The sequence below is a fragment of the Brachyhypopomus gauderio genome, chromosome 19, assembly GCF_052324685.1.
Source record: "Brachyhypopomus gauderio isolate BG-103 chromosome 19, BGAUD_0.2, whole genome shotgun sequence".
NCBI lineage: Eukaryota > Metazoa > Chordata > Actinopteri > Gymnotiformes > Hypopomidae > Brachyhypopomus > Brachyhypopomus gauderio.
This window is the reverse complement of record NC_135229.1, coordinates 10,084,493-10,106,430: the sequence shown is the minus strand read 5'-3', so window position 1 is coordinate 10,106,430 and position 21,938 is coordinate 10,084,493.

The following is a 21,938-nucleotide window of genomic DNA, read 5'->3' as shown; positions in this document are numbered from 1 at the left end:
TCTCCCGCGTGGCAGGCGAGAATTCTATCACTGAACCACCAATGCTTGATCACAGTTTGTTTTATGTTTTATTTTTCCTGAGATTGTATCCATCTAAACAAAAGGAGGCCTTTCATTTGTTAGGTAAAGCTAAACAAAGAAGCAATCAGAACAGACAGCCTCTGCATTGGCCGGGAATCAGACCCGGGTCTCCCGTGTGGCAGGCGAGAATTCTACCACTGAACCACCAATGCTTGCTCACTGTCTGTTTTAGGTTTTATTTTTCCTGAGATTGTTTCCATCTAAACAAATGGAGGCCTTTCATTCGTTAGGTAAAGCTAAACAAAGAAGCAATCAGAACAGACAGCCTCTGCATTGGCCGGGAATCGGACCCGGGTCTCCCGCGTGGCAGGCGAGAATTCTACCACTGAACCACCAATGCTTGCTCACTGTCTGTTTTAGGTTTTATTTTTCCTGAGATTGTTTCCATCTAAACAAATGGAGGCCTTTCATTCGTTAGGTAAAGCTAAACAAAGAAGCAATCAGAACAGACAGCCTCTGCATTGGCCGGGAATCGGACCCGGGTCTCCCGCGTGGCAGGCGAGAATTCTACCACTGAACCACCAATGCCTGCTCCAAGTCTGTTTTTTGTTTGTTTTTCCTGAGAGAGTTTCGATCCAAACAATATTGTGACGTTTATTTGTAAGGTAATGCTTGAAATAAAAGACCCTTTGTCTGGAATGGTACAGTCTCTGCATTGGCCGGGAATCGGACCCGGGTCTCCCGCGTGGCAGGCGAGAATTCTACCACTGAACCACCAATGCTTGTCACAGTTTGTTTTATGTTTTATTTTTCCTGAGATTGTATCCATCTAAACAAAAGGAGGCCTTTCATTTGTTAGGTAAAGCTAAACAAAGAAGCAATCAGAACAGACAGCCTCTGCATTGGCCGGGAATCGGACCCGGGTCTCCCGCGTGGCAGGCGAGAATTCTACCACTGAACCACCAATGCTTGCTCACAGTTTGTTTTATGTTTTATTTTTCCTGAGATTGTATCCATCTAAACAAAAGGAGGCCTTTCATTTGTTAGGTAAAGCTAAACAAAGAAGCAATCAGAACAGACAGCCTCTGCATTGGCCGGGAATCGGACCCGGGTCTCCCGCGTGGCAGGCGAGAATTCTACCACTGAACCACCAATGCTTGCTCACAGTTTGTTTTATGTTTTATTTTTCCTGAGATTGTATCCATCTAAACAAAAGGAGGCCTTTCATTTGTTAGGTAAAGCTAAACAAAGAAGCAATCAGAACAGACAGCCTCTGCATTGGCCGGGAATCGGACCCGGGTCTCCCGCGTGGCAGGCGAGAATTCTACCACTGAACCACCAATGCTTGCTCACTGTCTGTTTTAGGTTTTATTTTTCCTGAGATTGTTTCCATCTAAACAAATGGAGGCCTTTCATTCGTTAGGTAAAGCTAAACAAAGAAGCAATCAGAACAGACAGCCTCTGCATTGGCCGGGAATCTGACCCGGGTCTCCCGCGTGGCAGGCGAGAATTCTACCACTGAACCACCAATGCCTGCTCCAAGTCTGTTTTTTGTTTGTTTTTCCTGAGTAAGTAAACGTAGTGGGGTTTTGGGATTTTGATGAACTAAATAAATTGCCATTGTACGCAATAGTGGGGCAATGGGATTGTAACCCGAATTTGGATCCCAATTGCCGTTTAACTAAATTGCCGAATGGACACCTTTGTGATTACCTTACTGACCACACTGGTAAGTCAATAGGGGCTTCGTGGACGCCTGTAGGGGCGCCCTCGCGCTGTCCGTGGACCACGCCCGATACCGGCCACTGATCCGAAGTCAGTTTTAAGTCGTGGCACGTGGCATAATGGGCAAGCTGGCAAGGGATCCCACTTCCAATTTATTCAATGTGTTGGCATGCTATTCAAATAGATTGCAAGTGGGAGGTTTCAACACACCTCCCCCAAACCCCACCCACATCCCATTTCTAGTTTATACCATGTGTTTGCTTGGTATTGAAATAGATTGCAATTGGGATGTTGGCCACCACCCACCCCAGGTGGGCGTGTACAAGTTCAGGAATTAAAGGTAGGGGCACAGGAAGAGAACCGAAGGTCGTAGGGGTCCGAAACTTGGTGGGGGGGTAGTGTGGGACCCCCTAAACAACATATTGAAGCCCCGCCCCCAAAAGTGGGCGTGGCCGGAAGTAGATGTTCCCATGGTCCGATTGGCTCGAGACTTGATAGGGGAGTAGTGTGGGACCCCCTAAACAACATATTGAAGCCCCGCCCCCAAAAGTGGGCGTGGCCGGAAGTAGATGTTCCCATGGTCCGATCGGCTCGAGACTTGATAGGGGAGTAGTGTGGGACCCCCTAAACAACATATTGAAGCCCCGCCCCCAAAAGTGGGCGTGGCCGGAAGTTGTAGTTCCCATGGGCCAATCGGCTCGAAACTTTGCAGGGTAGTTCTGTTAGGGACCTCAAACAACATATTAAAAGCTCGTGTCCGTAGGTGGTCGGGAAGTCGAAAAACGAACCAGGAAGTGGAACAGGAAGTGACTTTCCCGAGGTCGTAGGGTCATGAAATTTCATAGGGGATGTCTGAGAGGGCTCCGGCACAACATACTGTAAGCCCGAGTCCGAACGCCAAGCGGAATTTTCACACCGCCCAACCAAATCCTTACTAACCCTTTCGCATCCCAATTCCAATTTATCTCACATAGTGCTCATAGATGGTTCGTGGACACAAATCCTATTCACCTAGTCCATTGAAAATAATTTTCAGGAATATTTTTTTCTGATTTTTTTACAAGGCTCTGGAAGGGCCTAGACATGCGGTTTTCGGATATGTGGTCGAGGGCCCCGGGACGAACCAGCATTCGACGCCCCGACTTCGAAGCTCCTCCCTAAACCCTGATTGGCCGCATCCCAATTCCAATTTATCTCACATAGTGCTCATAGATGGTTCGTGGACACAAATCCTATTCACCTAGTCCATTGAAAATAATTTTCAGGAATATTTTTTTCTGATTTTTTTACAAGGCTCTGGAAGGGCCTAGACATGCGGTTTTCGGATATGTGGTCGAGGGCCCCGGGACGAACCAGCATTCGACGCCCCGACTTCGAAGCTCCTCCCTAAACCCTGATTGGCCGCATCCCAATCCCAATCTATTTTCATTCATTTTTCGTGGACACATTGAAAAAGCAATTACCTGTTGGCATGCTTAAATAGATGGCAAGTGGGATGGTTAGACACACAATAGATTGCAATTGGGATGTTGGCCACCACCCACCCCAGGTGGGCGTGTACAAAGTTCAGAATTAGAGTTAAGAGCACAGGAAGAGAACCGAATATCGTAGGGGCCCGAAACTTGATAGGGGGGTAGTGTGGGACCCCTAAAACAACATATTGAAGCCCCGCCCCCAAAAAGTGGGCGTGGCCGGAAGTAGGTGTTCCCATAGGCCGATCGGCTTGAGACTTCATAGGGGAGTAGTGTGGGGCCCCTAAAACAACATATTTAAGCCCCGCCCCCAAAAGTGGGCGTGGCCGGAAGTAGGTGTTCCCATGGGCCAATCGGCTCGAAACTTTGCAGGGGAGTTATGTTAGGGACCCCAAACAACATACTAAAAGCTCGTGTCCGTAAGTGGGCGGGAAGTCAAAAAACGAACCAGGAAGTGGAACAGGAAGTGACTTTCCCGAGGTCGGAGGGTCATGAAATTTCATAAGGGATGTCTGAGAGGGCTTTGGAACAACATACTGTAAGCACGGAGCCCTAGGTCATACCGTTTGGGCGTGGCTAAGTTTTAAAGGTGTTTTTTTTCTAACACAGAACAGTCACAAGCATACATTTGGGGCCGCTGAAGGGCCAAAATTTGACGTAAAGGTCCCAAAATCGGTCGGGGTCATGTATGTTATGGCCTAAAAGAGGATCCCAAGGCCCAAGTCCGTAGCTCAAAGCGTTGGCGTATGGCAACAAAAAAGATAATGCACTGTAGGGAGAGGCCTAAAGTTTAAACGCATATTTTCATACATTTGGGGCCGCTGAGGGGCCAAAATTTAACCTAGGGGGCCCAAAATCGGTCGAGGTCATGTATGTTATGGCCTAAAAGAGGATCCCAAGGCCCAAGTCCGTAGCTCGAAGCGTTGGCGTATGGCAGCAAAAAAGATATTGCACTGTAGGGAGAGGCCAAAAGTTTAAACACATATTTTCATACATTTGGGGCCGCTGAGGGGCCAAAATTTAACCTAGGGGTCCCAAAATCGGTCGAGGTCGTCTCTGTGATGGCCCGATGGAGGATCCCGAGTTGCAAGTCCGTAGCTCAAAGCGTTGGCGTATGGCAGCCTAAAAGATATTGCGCTGTAGTCGTAGGCCAAAAGGTCAAACAGAAATGTACATACATTTGGGGCCGCTGAGGGCCCAAAATTTAACCTAGGGGTCCCAAAATCGGTCCAGGTCGTCTCTGTGATGGCCCGATGCAGGATCCTGAGATACAGGTCTGTAGCTCGAAGCGTTGGCGTGTGGCAGCAGTCAACGTGTTGCTGTGTAGGCCTTTTTTAATAAGAGCAACACAGACACACTTGTGGCCCCTGAGAGTCTAAACCTGCACGTATCCACACGTGCCTGCAGAGTGTTATTAGACTCAACAAATTGAGAAAGATAGTGCATGCACAGAGCCATAAGTCATATGGTTTGGGTGTGGCTATCATTTGAATTTGCACTTTTAGGCAGAATCTCCTCTAACACTTAAAGCACAAGACCATGTGTGCGGGGCCCCTGAAGGACCAAACCTGCACGTATCCACACGTGCCTGCAGAGTGTTATTAGACCCAACAAATTGATAAAGATAGTGCATGCACAGACTCATAGGTCATATGGTTTGGGTGTGGCTATCATTTGAATTTGCACTTTTAGGCAGAATCTCCTCTAACACTTAAAGCACAAGACCATGTGTGCGGGGCCCCTGAAGGACCAAACCTGCACGTATCCACACGTGCCTGCAGAGTGTTATTAGACCCAACAAATTGATAAAGATAGTGCATGCACAGACTCATAGGTCATATGGTTTGGGTGTGGCTATCATTTGAATTTGCACTTTTAGGCAGAATCTCCTCTAACACTTAAAGCACAAGACCATGTGTGCGGGGCCCCTGAAGGACCAAACCTGCACGTATCCACACGTGCCTGCAGAGTGTTATTAGACCCAACAAATTGATAAAGATAGTGCATGCACAGACTCATAGGTCATATGGTTTGGGTGTGGCTATCATTTGAATTTGCACTTTTAGGCAGAATCTCCTCTAACACTTAAAGCACAAGACCATGTGTGCGGGGCCCCTGAAGGACCAAACCTGCACGTATCCACACGTGCTTCCAGAGTGTTAATATAACCCACCCACTGAGGAAGATACTCCGAGCACAGACCCTTAGGTCATACGGATTGGGCGTGGCTAACTTTTGAAAGTGATTTTTTTCTAACACAGAGAGGTCACGAGCATACATTTGGGGACGCTGAGGGGCCAAAATTTGACGAAGAGGTCCCAAAATCGGTCGAGGTCGTCTCTGTGATGGCCCGATGGATCAACCCGAGTTGCAAGTCCGTAGCTCGAAGCGTTGGCGTATGGCAGCAAAAAAGCTATTGCGCTGTAGTCGTAGGCCTTAAGGTCAAACCCAAATTTTCATACATTTGGGGCCCCTGAGGGGCCAAAATTTGACGTAGAGGTCCCAAAATCGGTCGAGGTCGTCTCTGTGATGGCCCGATGGACCATCCCAAGTTGCAAGTTCGTAGCTCGAAGCGTTGGCGTATGGCAGCCATTAATCTATTGCGCTGTAGTCGTAGGCCTTAAGGTCAAACCCAAATTTTCATACATTTGGGGCCCCTGAGGGGCCAAAATTTGACGTAGAGGTCCCAAAATCGGTCGAGGTCGTCTCTGTGATGGCCCGATGGACCATCCCAAGTTGCAAGTCCGTAGCTCGAAGCGTTGGCGTATGGCAGCCATTAATCTATTGCGCTGTAGTCGTAGGCCTTAAGGTCAAACCCAAATTTTCATACATTTGGGGCCCCTGAGGGGCCAAAATTTGACGTAGAGGTCCCAAAATCGGTCGAGGTCGTCTCTGTGATGGCCCGATGGACCATCCCAAGTTGCAAGTCCGTAGCTCGAAGCGTTGGCGTATGGCAGCCATTAATCTATTGCGCTGTAGTCGTAGGCCTTAAGGTCAAACCCAAATTTTCATACATTTGGGGCCCCTGAGGGGCCAAAATTTGACGTAGAGGTCCCAAAATCGGTCGAGGTCGTCTCTGTGATGGCCCGATGGACCATCCCAAGTTGCAAGTCCGTAGCTCGAAGCGTTGGCGTATGGCAGCCATTAATCTATTGCGCTGTAGTCGTAGGTCTTAAGGTCAAACCCAAATTTTCATACATTTGGGGCCCCTGAGGGGCCAAAATTTGACGTAGAGGTCCCAAAATCGGTCGAGGTCGTCTCTGTGATGGCCCGATGGACCATCCCAAGTTGCAAGTTCGTAGCTCGAAGCGTTGGCGTATGGCAGCCATTAATCTATTGCGCTGTAGTCGTAGGCCTTAAGGTCAAACCCAAATTTTCATACATTTGGGGCCCCTGAGGGGCCAAAATTTGACGTAGAGGTCCCAAAATCGGTCGAGGTCGTCTCTGTGATGGCCCGATGGACCATCCCAAGTTGCAAGTCCGTAGCTCGAAGCGTTGGCGTATGGCAGCCATTAATCTATTGCGCTGTAGTCGTAGGCCTTAAGGACCCCATTCAAATAGATTGGAATTGGACGATTTGTACTTACCGATCCCAATTCCAATCTATTTGAATGGGACCCCATTCAAATAGATTGGAATTGGACGATTTGTACTTACCGATCCCAATTCCAATCTATTTGAATGGCATCCCAATTCCAATTTATTTCCACGTGTCAAATAGATTGGAATTGGGATGCTGTTTTTTCAGCCAAATTATGACTTTGTGCAAACTTCACCACATGCACACAGTGAGTCAGGGGGACTCATACATGTGTGTGTGAGTGTGTGTGAGTGTGTGTGTGTGTGAGTAAGTGTGTATGTGTGTGTATGAGTGAGTGTGTATGAGTGTGTGTATGAGTGTGTGTGTGAGTGAGTGTGTATATGTGTGTGTATGAGTGTGTGTGTGTGTGTGTTTGTGTGTGTGTGTGAGTGTGTATGAGTGTGTGTGAGTGAGTGTGTATGTGTGTGTGTGTATTGGAAAAGGGATGGTAATCATGACTCATCCCAATTCCAATCTATTAGACACAGGGAAATAGATTGGAAGTGGGACATCATTCAAATAGATTGGAAGTGGGACGTTGTGTACTTACCGATCCCAATTCCAATCTATTTGAATGGGACCCCATTCAAATAGATTGGAATTGGACGATTTGTACTTACCGATCCCAATTCCAATCTATTTGAATGGGACCCCATTCAAATAGATTGGAATTGGACGATTTGTACTTACCGATCCCAATTCCAATCTATTTGAATGGCATCCCAATTCCAATTTATTTGACTGATGGAAATAAATTGGAATTGGGATCCCATTCAAATAGATTGGAAGTGGGATCGGTAAGTACAAATTGTCCAATTCCAATTTATTTGAATGGCATCCCAATTCCAATTTATTTAACTGATGGAAATAAATTGGAATTGGGATGCAGTAAAATGAGGTTATAAGTTATTTTACAAAACACTTATTTTAAGCTTAGAAAACCATTTATCCATACTCCCCATGTCTGTCTGATGCAAACTGAGTGGTCATAGTTTTGAAATTCCACTGTCCAATACCCCACTATTTTGATGACTTGAATAAATTGGAAGTGGGATCTCTATATCTCAGCTTCAGAATGACATAGCTTGAAAATTTCAACGCTCAGCACTAAGTTTAGGTGTGCCTGACTCACTGTGTGAGTTTGGAGAAGATTGCAGAAAGTCAAAATTTTGGCTCAAAAAAACTCTAAGGGGTACCCCTGTGAGTTTTTTTGAGGCAAAATTTTGACTTTCTGCAAACTTCACCAAACTCACACAGTGAGTTAGGAGGACTCAAACTTAGAGAGGAGTGGTAAAAGAATCGTGCTATCATGTTCCAAAGCTGAGATCTGGAGATCCCACTTCCAATTTATTCAAGTCATCAAAATAGTGGGGTTTTGGACACCACAGTCTGACAACTCTGAACACCCAGCTTGCATAAACCAGACATGGGGAGCATGGATAAATGGTTTTTGAAGTGTTTTAGTGATAAGAAAAAAAAAACTTAGAAATCAATGTATTTGAATGGCATCCCAATTCCAATTTATTTGACTGATGGAAATAAATTGGAATTGGGATCCCATTCAAATAGATTGGAATTGGGATCGGTAAGTACAAATCGTCCAATTCCAATTTATTTGAATGGGGTCCCATTGAAATAGATTGGAATTGGGATCGGTAAGTACAAATTGTCCAATTCCAATTTATTTGAATAGGGTCCCCTTCAAATAGATTGGAATTGGGATTGGTAAGTACAAATCGTCCAATTCCAATTTATTTGAATGGGGTCCCATTGAAATAGATTGGAATTGGGATCGGTAAGTACAAATTGTCCAATTCCAATTTATTTGAATGGGGTCCCATTGAAATAGATTGGAATTGGGATCGGTAAGTACAAATTGTCCAATTCCAATTTATTTGAATGGGGGTCCCATTGAAATAGATTGGAATTGGGATCGGTAAGTACAAATTGTCCAATTCCAATTTATTTGAATGGCATCCCAATTCCAATTTATTTAAGTGATGGAAATAAATTGGAATTGGGATCCCATTGAAATAGATTGGAATTGGGATCGGTAAGTACAAATTGTCCAATTCCAATTTATTTGAATAGGGTCCCATTGAAATAGATTGGAATTGGGATCGGTAAGTACAAATTGTCCAATTCCAATTTATTTGAATGGGGTCCCATTGAAATAGATTGGAATTGGGATCGGTAAGTACAAATTGTCCAATTCCAATTTATTTGAATGGGGTCCCATTGAAATAGATTGGAATTGGGATTGGTAAGTACAAATCGTCCAATTCCAATTTATTTGAATGGGGTCCCATTGAAATAGATTGGAATTGGGATTGGTAAGTACAAATCGTCCGATTCCAATTTATTTGAATGGGGTCCCATTGAAATAGATTGGAATTGGGATTGGTAAGTACAAGTTGTCCAATTCCAATTTATTTGAATGGGGTCCCATTGAAATAGATTGGAATTGGGATCGGTAAGTACAAATCGTCCAATTCCAATTTATTTGAATGGCATCCCAATTCCAATTTATTTAAGTGATGGAAATAAATTGGAATTGGGATCCCATTGAAATAGATTGGAATTGGGATCGGTAAGTACAAATTGTCCAATTCCAATTTATTTGAATGGCATCCCAATTCCAATTTATTTAAGTGATGGAAATAAATTGGAATTGGGATCCCATTCAAATAGATTGGAATTGGGATCGGTAAGTACAAATCGTCCAATTCCAATTTATTTGAATGGCATCCCAATTCCAATTTATTTAACTGATGGAAATAAATTGGAATTGGGATGCAGTAAAATGAGGTTATAAGTTATTTTACAAAACACTTATTTTAAGCTTAGAAAACCATTTATCCATACTCCCCATGTCTGTCTGATGCAAACTGAGTGGTCAGAGTTTTGAAATTCCACTGTCCAATACCCCACTATTTTGATGACTTGAATAAATTGGAAGTGGGATCGCCAGATCTCAGCCTTAGAATGACATAGCTTGAAAATTTCAACGCTCAGCACTAAGTTTAGGTGTGCCTGACTCACTGTGTGAGTTTGGAGAAGATTGCAGAAAGTCAAAATTTTGGCTCAAAAAAACTCTAAGGGGTACCCCTGTGAGTTTTTTTGAGGCAAAATTTTGACTTTCTGCAAACTTCACCAAACTCACACAGTGAGTTAGGAGGACTCAAACTTAGAGAGGAGTGGTAAAAGAATCGTGCTATCATGTTCCAAAGCTGAGATCTGGAGATCCCACTTCCAATTTATTCAAGTCATCAAAATAGTGGGGTTTTGGACACCACAGTCTGACAACTCTGAACACCCAGCTTGCATAAACCAGACATGGGGAGCATGGATAAATGGTTTTTGAAGTGTTTTAGTGATAAGAAAAAAAAAACTTAGAAATCAATGTATTTGAATGGCATCCCAATTCCAATTTATTTGACTGATGGAAATAAATTGGAATTGGGATCCCATTCAAATAGATTGGAATTGGGATCGGTAAGTACAAATTGTCCAATTCCAATTTATTTAAATGGGATCCCATTGAAATAGATTGGAATTGGGATCGGTAAGTACAAATTGTCCAATTCCAATTTATTTGAATGGGGTCCCATTGAAATAGATTGGAATTGGGATCGGTAAGTACAAATCGTCCAATTCCAATTTATTTGAATGGCATCCCAATTCCAATTTATTTAAGTAATGGAAATAAATTGGAATTGGGATCCCATTGAAATAGATTGGAATTGGGATCGGTAAGTACAAATCGTCCAATTCCAATTTATTTGAATGGGGTTTCATTGAAATAGATTGGAATTGGGATCGGTAAGTACAAATCGTCCAATTCCAATTTATTTGAATGGCATCCCAATTCCAATTTATTTAAGTAATGGAAATAAATTGGAATTGGGATCCCATTGAAATAGATTGGAATTGGGATCGGTAAGTACAAATCGTCCAATTCCAATTTATTTGAATGGCATCCCAATTCCAATTTATTTAAGTGATGGAAATAAATTGGAATTGGGATCCCATTCAAATAGATTGGAATTGGGATCGGTAAGTACAAATTGTCCAATTCCAATTTATTTGAATGGGGTCCTATTGAAATAGATTGGAATTGGGATCGGTAAGTACAAATTGTCCAATTCCAATTTATTTGAATAGGGTCCCATTCAAATAGATTGGAATTGGGATTGGTAAGTACAAATCGTCCAATTCCAATTTATTTGAATGGGGTCCCATTGAAATAGATTGGAATTGGGATCGGTAAGTACAAATTGTCCAATTCCAATTTATTTGAATGGCATCCCAATTCCAATTTATTTAAGTGATGGAAATAAATTGGAATTGGGATCCCATTCAAATAGATTGGAATTGGGATCGGTAAGTACAAATTGTCCAATTCCAATTTATTTGAATGGGGTCCCATTGAAATAGATTGGAATTGGGATCGGTAAGTACAAATCGTCCAATTCCAATTTATTTGAATGGGGTTCCATTGAAATAGATTGGAATTGGGATCGGTAAGTACAAATCGTCCAATTACAATTTATTTGAATGGGGTCCCATTCAAATAGATTGGAATTGGGATCGGTAAGTACAAATTGTCCAATTCCAATTTATTTGAATGGGGTCCCATTCAAATAGATTGGAATTGGGATTGGTAAGTACAAATTGTCCAATTCCAATTTATTTGAATGGGGTCCAATTGAAATAGATTGGAATTGGGATCGGTAAGTACAAATCGTCCAATTCCAATTTATTTGAATGGCATCCCAATTCCAATTTATTTAAGTGATGGAAATAAATTGGAATTGGGATCCCATTCAAATAGATTGGAATTGGGATCGGTAAGTACAAATCGTCCAATTCCAATTTATTTGAATGGCATCCCAATTCCAATTTATTTGACTGATGGAAATAAATTGGAATTGGGATCCCATTCAAATAAATTGGAATTGGGATTGGTAAGTACAAAAGATCCCAATCCCAATTTATTTGAATGGCATCCCAATTCCAATTTATTTCCATCAGTCAAATAAATTGGAATTGGGATGCAGTTTTTTTTCAGCCAAATTATGACTTTGTGCAAACTTCAACACATTCACACAGTGAGTCAATGGGACTCAGACATGTGTGTGTGTGTGTGTGTATGAGTGTGTGTATGTGTGTGTGTGTGTGTGTGTGTGTGTGTGGTGTATATGTGTGTGTGTATGAGTGTGTGTGTGAGTGAGTGTGTATATGTGTGTGTATGAGTCTGTGTGTGAGTGAGTGTGTATGAGTCTGTGTGTGTGTGAGTGTGTGTATGTGTGTGTGCATGAGTGTGTGTGTGTTTGTGTGTGAGTGAGTGTGTATGAGTGTGTGAGTGAGTGTATTGGAAAAGGGATGGTAATCATGAATCATCCCAATTCCAATCTATTTGACACATGGAAATAAATTGGAATTGGGATCCCATTCAAATAGATTGCAATTGGGATTGGTAAGTACAAATCGTCCAATTCCAATTTATTTGAATGGCATCCCAATTCCAATTTATTTCCACCTGTCAAATAAATTGGAATTGGGATGCAGTAAAATGAGGTTATAAGTTATTTTAAAAAACACTTATTTTAAGCTTAGAAAACCATTTATCCATACTCCCCATGTCTGTCTGATGCAAACTGAGTGGTCAGAGTTTTGAAATTCCACTGTCCAATACCCCACTATTTTGATGACTTGAATAAATTGGAAGTGGGATCGCCAGATCTCAGCCTTAGAATGACATAGCTTGAAAATTTCAACGCTCAGCACTAAGTTTAGGTGTGCCTGACTCACTGTGTGAGTTTGGAGAAGATTGCAGAAAGTCAAAATTTTGGCTCAAAAAAACTCTAAGGGGTTAGTGTGTGAGTTTTTTTGAGCCAAAATTTTGACTTTCTGCAAACTTCACCAAACTCACACAGTGAGTTAGGAGGACTCAAACTTAGAGAGGAGTGGTAAAAGAATTGTGCTATCATGTTCCAAAGCTGAGATCTGGAGATCCCACTTCCAATTTATTCAAGTCATCAAAATAGTGGGGTTTTGGACACCACAGTCTGACCACTCTGAACACCCAACTTGCATAAACCAGACATGAGGAGCATGGATAAATGATTTTTGAAGTGTTTTAGTGATAAGAAAAAAAACTTATAAATCAATGTATTTGAATGGCATCCCAATTCCAATTTATTTGACTGATGGAAATAAATTGGAATTGGGATCCCATTCAAATAGATTGGAATTGGGATCGGTAAGTACAAATCGTCCAATTCCAATCTATTTGAATGGGGTCCCATTGAAATAGATTGGAATTGGGATCGGTAAGTACAAATCGTCCAATTCCAATTTATTTGAATGGGGTCCCATTGAAATAGATTGGAATTGGGATCGGTAAGTACAAATCGTCCAATTCCAATTTATTTGAATGGGGTCCCATTCAAATAGATTGGAATTGGGATCGGTAAGTACAAATCGTCCAATTCCAATTTATTTGAATGGCATCCCAATTCCAATTTATTTGACTGATGGAAATAAATTGGAATTGGGATCCCATTCAAATAGATTGGAATTGGGATCGGTAAGTACAAATCGTCCAATTCCAATCTATTTGAATGGGGTCCCATTGAAATAGATTGGAATTGGGATCGGTAAGTACAAATCGTCCAATTCCAATTTATTTGAATGGGGTCCCATTGAAATAGATTGGAATTGGGATCGGTAAGTACAAATCGTCCAATTCCAATTTATTTGAATGGGGTCCCATTCAAATAGATTGGAATTGGGATCGGTAAGTACAAATCGTCCAATTCCAATTTATTTGAATGGCATCCCAATTCCAATTTATTTGACTGATGGAAATAAATTGGAATTGGGATCCCATTCAAATAGATTGGAATTGGGATCGGTAAGTACAAATCGTCCAATTCCAATCTATTTGAATGGGGTCCCATTGAAATAGATTGGAATTGGGATCGGTAAGTACAAATCGTCCAATTCCAATTTATTTGAATGGCATCCCAATTCCAATTTATTTGACTGATGGAAATAAATTGGAATTGGGATGCGATAGAGTTTGGGTTAGTGGTGTAAAAATTCCGCTTGGCTTTCGGACTCGTGCTTACAGTATGTTGCTCCAGTGCCCCCCCAGACCTCCCCTATGAAATTTCATGACCCTACGACCTCGGGAAAGTCACTTCCTGTTCCACTTCCTGGTTCATTTTTCGACTTCCCGACCACCTACGGACACGAGCTTTTAGTATGTTGTTTGTGGTCCCAAATAGAACTCCCCTGCAAAGTTTTGAGCCGATCGGCCCATGGGAACACCTACTTCCGGTCACGCCCACTTTTAGGGGCGGGGCTTAAATATGTTGTTTTAGGGGTCCCACACTACTCCCCTATCAAGTCTTGAGCCGATCGGCCCATGGGAACACCTACTTCCGGCCACGCCCACTTTTAGGGGGCGGGGCTTCAATATGTTGTTTAGGGGGTCCCACACTACCCCCCTATCAAGTTTCGGACCCCTACGACATTCCTGAACTTGTACAAGCCCACCTGGGGTGGGTAGTGGCCAACATCCCAATTGCAATCTATTTGAATAGGCATCCCATAATAGCTGAAATAGATTGGAAGTGGGATAGGTAATCACAAAACATGCCAATTGCAATCTATTTGAATAGGCATCCCATAATAGCTGAAATAGATTGGAAGTGGGATAGGTAATCACAAAACATCCCAATAGCAATCTATTTGAATAGGCATCCCATAATAGCTGAAATAGATTGGAAGTGGGATAGGTAATCACAAAACATCCCAATTGCAATCTATTTGAATAGGCATCCCATAATAGCTGAAATAGATTGGAAGTGGGATAGGTAATCACAAAACATCCCAATTGCAATCTATTTGAATAGGCATCCCATAATAGCTGAAATAGATTGGAAGTGGGATAGGTAATCACAAAACATCCCAATAGCAATCTATTTGAATAGGCATCCCATAATAGCTGAAATAGATTGGAAGTGGGATAGGTAATCACAAAACATCCCAATTGCAATCTATTTGAATAGGCATCCCATAATAGCTGAAATAGATTGGAAGTGGGATAGGTAATCACAAAACATCCCAATTGCAATCTATTTGAATAGGCATCCCATAATAGCTGAAATAGATTGGAAGTGGGATAGGTAATCACAAAACATCCCAATTGCAATCTATTTGAATAGGCATCCCATAATAGCTGAAATAGATTGGAAGTGGGATAGGTAATCACAAAACATCCCAATTGCAATCTATTTGAATAGGCATCCCATAATAGCTGAAATAGATTGGAAGTGGGATAGGTAATCACAAAACATCCCAATTGCAATCTATTTGAATAGGCATCCCATAATAATGGAAATAAATTGGAAGTGGGATAGGTAATCACAAAACATCCCAATTGCAATCTATTTGAATAGGCATCCCATAATAGCTGAAATAGATTGGAAGTGGGATAGGTAATCACAAAACATCCCAATTGCAATCTATTTGAATAGGCATCCCATAATAGCTGAAATAGATTGGAAGTGGGATAGGTAATCACAAAACATCCCAATTGCAATCTATTTGAATAGGCATCCCATAATAGCTGAAATAGATTGGAAGTGGGATAGGTAATCACAAAACATCCCAATTGCAATCTATTTGAATAGGCATCCCATAATAGCTGAAATAGATTGGAAGTGGGATAGGTAATCACAAAACATCCCAATTGCAATCTATTTGAATAGGCATCCCATAATAATGGAAATAAATTGGAAGTGGGATAGGTAATCACAAAACATCCCAATTGCAATCTATTTGAATAGGCATCCCATAATAGCTGAAATAGATTGGAAGTGGGATAGGTAATCACAAAACATCCCAATTGCAATCTATTTGAATAGGCATCCCATAATAGCTGAAATAGATTGGAAGTGGGATAGGTAATCACAAAACATCCCAATTGCAATCTATTTGAATAGGCATCCCATAATAATGGAAATAAATTGGAAGTGGGATAGGTAATCACAAAACATCCCAATTGCAATCTATTTGAATAGGCATCCCATAATAGCTGAAATAGATTGGAAGTGGGATAGGTAATCACAAAACATCCCAATTGCAATCTATTTGAATAGGCATCCCATAATAGCTGAAATAGATTGGAAGTGGGATAGGTAATCACAAAACATCCCAATTGCAATCTATTTGAATAGGCATCCCATAATAGCTGAAATAGATTGGAAGTGGGATAGGTAATCACAAAACATCCCAATTGCAATCTATTTGAATAGGCATCCCATAATAGCTGAAATAGATTGGAAGTGGGATAGGTAATCACAAAACATCCCAATTGCAATCTATTTGAATAGGCATCCCATAATAGCTGAAATAGATTGGAAGTGGGACAGGTAATCACAAAACATCCCAATTGCAATCTATTTGAATAGGCATCCCATAATAGCTGAAATAGATTGGAAGTGGGATAGGTAATCACAAAACATCCCATTTGCAATCTATTTGATTAGGCATCCCATAATAATCGGAAAAATAAATTGGAAGTGGGACGTTTTTTACTTACCTATCCCACTTCCAATTTATTTGGATGTGCTCCACACTGTGGCCGAACTGCGTATCGCTCGAAAAACGCCCGTTTTTCAATAATTTATTGCCGGCCTCATGGGGGCGCTAGAGGCGGGGGGACAACTCCCCTCGTCTTTGGGGGTCCCCCCCTCGAGGCCTGACCCATCCACCGACCCGGCAAAAATCTGGGGGCTTCGGCGCGCAGCCCCCCTTTGGGGCCGTCAATTGGCCACTTAATAGATTGGGATTGGGATGTTGCTGCGCTAACTAGAGAGAGTTTCGATCCAAACAATATTGTGACGTTTATTTGTAAGGTAATGCTTGAAATAAAAGACCCTTTGTCTGGAATGGTACAGTCTCTGCATTGGCCGGGAATCGGACCCGGGTCTCCCGCGTGGCAGGCGAGAATTCTACCACTGAACCACCAAAGCTTGCTCACAGTTTGTTTTATGTTTTATTTTTCCTGAGATTGTATCCATCTAAACAAAAGGAGGCCTTTCATTTGTTAGGTAAAGCTAAACAAAGAAGCAATCAGAACAGACAGCCTCTGCATTGGCCGGGAATCGGACCCGGGTCTCCCGCGTGGCAGGCGAGAATTCTACCACTGAACCACCAATGCTTGCTCACAGTTTGTTTTATGTTTTATTTTTCCTGAGATTGTATCCATCTAAACAAAAGGAGGCCTTTCATTTGTTAGGTAAAGCTAAACAAAGAAGCAATCAGAACAGACAGCCTCTGCATTGGCCGGGAATCGGACCCGGGTCTCCCGCGTGGCAGGCGAGAATTCTACCACTGAACCACCAATGCTTGATCACAGTTTGTTTTATGTTTTATTTTTCCTTAGATTGTATCCATCTAAACAAAAGGAGGCCTTTCATTTGTTAGGTAAAGCTAAACAAAGAAGCAATCAGAACAGACAGCCTCTGCATTGGCCGGGAATCGGACCCGGGTCTCCCGTGTGGCAGGCGAGAATTCCACCACTGAACCACCAATGCTTGCTCACTGTCTGTTTTAGGTTTTATTTTTCCTGAGATTGTTTCCATCTAAACAAATGGAGGCCTTTCATTCGTTAGGTAAAGCTAAACAAAGAAGCAATCAGAACAGACAGCCTCTGCATTGGCCGGGAATCGGACCCGGGTCTCCCGCGTGGCAGGCGAGAATTCTACCACTGAACCACCAATGCTTGCTCACAGTTTGTTTTATGTTTTATTTTTCCTGAGATTGTATCCATCTAAACAAAAGGAGGCCTTTCATTTGTTAGGTAAAGCTAAACAAAGAAGCAATCAGAACAGACAGCCTCTGCATTGGCCGGGAATCGGACCCGGGTCTCCCGCGTGGCAGGCGAGAATTCTACCACTGAACCACCAATGCTTGCTCACTGTCTGTTTTAGGTTTTATTTTTCCTGAGATTGTTTCCATCTAAACAAATGGAGGCCTTTCATTCGTTAGGTAAAGCTAAACAAAGAAGCAATCAGAACAGACAGCCTCTGCATTGGCCGGGAATCGGACCCGGGTCTCCCGCGTGGCAGGCGAGAATTCTACCACTGAACCACCAATGCCTGCTCCAAGTCTGTTTTTTGTTTGTTTTTCCTGAGAGAGTTTCGATCCAAACAATATTGTGACGTTTATTTGTAAGGTAATGCTTGAAATAAAAGACCCTTTGTCTGGAATGGTACAGTCTCTGCATTGGCCGGGAATCGGACCCGGGTCTCCCGCGTGGCAGGCGAGAATTCTACCACTGAACCACCAATGCTTGCTCACAGTTTGTTTTATGTTTTATTTTTCCTGAGATTGTATCCATCTAAACAAAAGGAGGCCTTTCATTTGTTAGGTAAAGCTAAACAAAGAAGCAATCAGAACAGACAGCCTATGCATTGGCCGGGAATCGGACCCGGGTCTCCCGCGTGGCAGGCGAGAATTCTACCACTGAACCACCAATGCTTGCTCACAGTTTGTTTTATGTTTTATTTTTCCTGAGATTGTATCCATCTAAACAAAAGGAGGCCTTTCATTTGTTAGGTAAAGCTAAACAAAGAAGCAATCAGAACAGACAGCCTCTGCATTGGCCGGGAATCGGACCCGGGTCTCCCGCATGGCAGGCGAGAATTCTACCACTGAACCACCAATGCTTGCTCACAGTTTGTTTTATGTTTTATTTTTCCTGAGATTGTATCCATCTAAACAAAAGGAGGCCTTTCATTTGTTAGGTAAAGCTAAACAAAGAAGCAATCAGAACAGACAGCCTCTGCATTGGCCGGGAATCGGACCCGGGTCTCCCGCGTGGCAGGCGAGAATTCTACCACTGAACCACCAGTGCTTGCTCACAGTTTGTTTTATGTTTTATTTTTCCTGAGATTGTATCCATCTAAACAAAAGGAGGCCTTTCATTTGTTAGGTAAAGCTAAACAAAGAAGCAATCAGAACAGACAGCCTCTGCATTGGCCGGGAATCGGACCCGGGTCTCCCGCGTGGCAGGCGAGAATTCTACCACTGAACCACCAATGCTTGCTCACAGTTTGTTTTATGTTTTATTTTTCCTGAGATTGTATCCATCTAAACAAAAGGAGGCCTTTCATTTGTTAGGTAAAGCTAAACAAAGAAGCAATCAGAACAGACAGCCTCTGCATTGGCCGGGAATCGGACCCGGGTCTCCCGCGTGGCAGGCGAGAATTCTACCACTGAACCACCAATGCTTGATCACAGTTTGTTTTATGTTTTATTTTTCCTGAGATTGTATCCATCTAAACAAAAGGAGGCCTTTCATTTGTTAGGTAAAGCTAAACAAAGAAGCAATCAGAACAGACAGCCTCTGCATTGGCCGGGAATCGGACCCGGGTCTCCCGCGTGGCAGGCGAGAATTCTACCACTGAACCACCAATGCCTGCTCCAAGTCTGTTTTTTGTTTGTTTTTCCTGAGAGAGTTTCGATCCAAACAATATTGTTACGTTTATTTGTAAGGTAATGCTTGAAATAAAAGACCCTTTGTCTGGAATGGTACAGTCTCTGCATTGGCCGGGAATCGGACCCGGGTCTCCCGCGCGGCAGGCGAGAATTCTACCACTGAACCACCAATGCTTGCTCACAGTTTGTTTTATGTTTTATTTTTCCTGAGATTGTATCCATCTAAACAAAAGGAGGCCTTTCATTTGTTAGGTAAAGCTAAACAAAGAAGCAATCAGAACAGACAGCCTCTGCATTGGCCGGGAATCGGACCCGGGTCTCCCGCGTGGCAGGCGAGAATTCTACCACTGAACCACCAATGCTTGCTCACAGTTTGTTTTATGTTTTATTTTTCCTGAGATTGTATCCATCTAAACAAAAGGAGGCCTTTCATTTGTTAGGTAAAGCTAAACAAAGAAGCAATCAGAACAGACAGCCTCTGCATTGGCCGGGAATCGGACCCGGGTCTCCCGCGTGGCAGGCGAGAATTCTACCACTGAACCACCAATGCTTGATCACAGTTTGTTTTATGTTTTATTTTTCCTTAGATTGTATCCATCTAAACAAAAGGAGGCCTTTCATTTGTTAGGTAAAGCTAAACAAAGAAGCAATCAGAACAGACAGCCTCTGCATTGGCCGGGAATCGGACCCGGGTCTCCCGTGTGGCAGGCGAGAATTCCACCACTGAACCACCAATGCTTGCTCACTGTCTGTTTTAGGTTTTATTTTTCCTGAGATTGTTTCCATCTAAACAAATGGAGGCCTTTCATTCGTTAGGTAAAGCTAAACAAAGAAGCAATCAGAACAGACAGCCTCTGCATTGGCCGGGAATCGGACCCGGGTCTCCCGCGTGGCAGGCGAGAATTCTACCACTGAACCACCAATGCTTGCTCACAGTTTGTTTTATGTTTTATTTTTCCTGAGATTGTATCCATCTAAACAAAAGGAGGCCTTTCATTTGTTAGGTAAAGCTAAACAAAGAAGCAATCAGAACAGACAGCCTCTGCATTGGCCGGGAATCGGACCCGGGTCTCCCGCGTGGCAGGCGAGAATTCTACCACTGAACCACCAATGCTTGCTCACTGTCTGTTTTAGGTTTTATTTTTCCTGAGATTGTTTCCATCTAAACAAATGGAGGCCTTTCATTCGTTAGGTAAAGCTAAACAAAGAAGCAATCAGAACAGACAGCCTCTGCATTGGCCGGGAATCGGACCCGGGTCTCCCGCGTGGCAGGCGAGAATTCTACCACTGAACCACCAATGCCTGCTCCAAGTCTGTTTTTTGTTTGTTTTTCCTGAGAGAGTTTCGATCCAAACAATATTGTGACGTTTATTTGTAAGGTAATGCTTGAAATAAAAGACCCTTTGTCTGGAATGGTACAGTCTCTGCATTGGCCGGGAATCGGACCCGGGTCTCCCGCGTGGCAGGCGAGAATTCTACCACTGAACCACCAATGCTTGCTCACAGTTTGTTTTATGTTTTATTTTTCCTGAGATTGTATCCATCTAAACAAAAGGAGGCCTTTCATTTGTTAGGTAAAGCTAAACAAAGAAGCAATCAGAACAGACAGCCTATGCATTGGCCGGGAATCGGACCCGGGTCTCCCGCGTGGCAGGCGAGAATTCTACCACTGAACCACCAATGCTTGCTCACAGTTTGTTTTATGTTTTATTTTTCCTGAGATTGTATCCATCTAAACAAAAGGAGGCCTTTCATTTGTTAGGTAAAGCTAAACAAAGAAGCAATCAGAACAGACAGCCTCTGCATTGGCCGGGAATCGGACCCGGGTCTCCCGCATGGCAGGCGAGAATTCTACCACTGAACCACCAATGCTTGCTCACAGTTTGTTTTATGTTTTATTTTTCCTGAGATTGTATCCATCTAAACAAAAGGAGGCCTTTCATTTGTTAGGTAAAGCTAAACAAAGAAGCAATCAGAACAGACAGCCTCTGCATTGGCCGGGAATCGGACCCGGGTCTCCCGCGTGGCAGGCGAGAATTCTACCACTGAACCACCAGTGCTTGCTCACAGTTTGTTTTATGTTTTATTTTTCCTGAGATTGTATCCATCTAAACAAAAGGAGGCCTTTCATTTGTTAGGTAAAGCTAAACAAAGAAGCAATCAGAACAGACAGCCTCTGCATTGGCCGGGAATCGGACCCGGGTCTCCCGCGTGGCAGGCGAGAATTCTACCACTGAACCACCAATGCTTGCTCACAGTTTGTTTTATGTTTTATTTTTCCTGAGATTGTATCCATCTAAACAAAAGGAGGCCTTTCATTTGTTAGGTAAAGCTAAACAAAGAAGCAATCAGAACAGACAGCCTCTGCATTGGCCGGGAATCGGACCCGGGTCTCCCGCGTGGCAGGCGAGAATTCTACCACTGAACCACCAATGCTTGATCACAGTTTGTTTTATGTTTTATTTTTCCTGAGATTGTATCCATCTAAACAAAAGGAGGCCTTTCATTTGTTAGGTAAAGCTAAACAAAGAAGCAATCAGAACAGACAGCCTCTGCATTGGCCGGGAATCGGACCCGGGTCTCCCGCGTGGCAGGCGAGAATTCTACCACTGAACCACCAA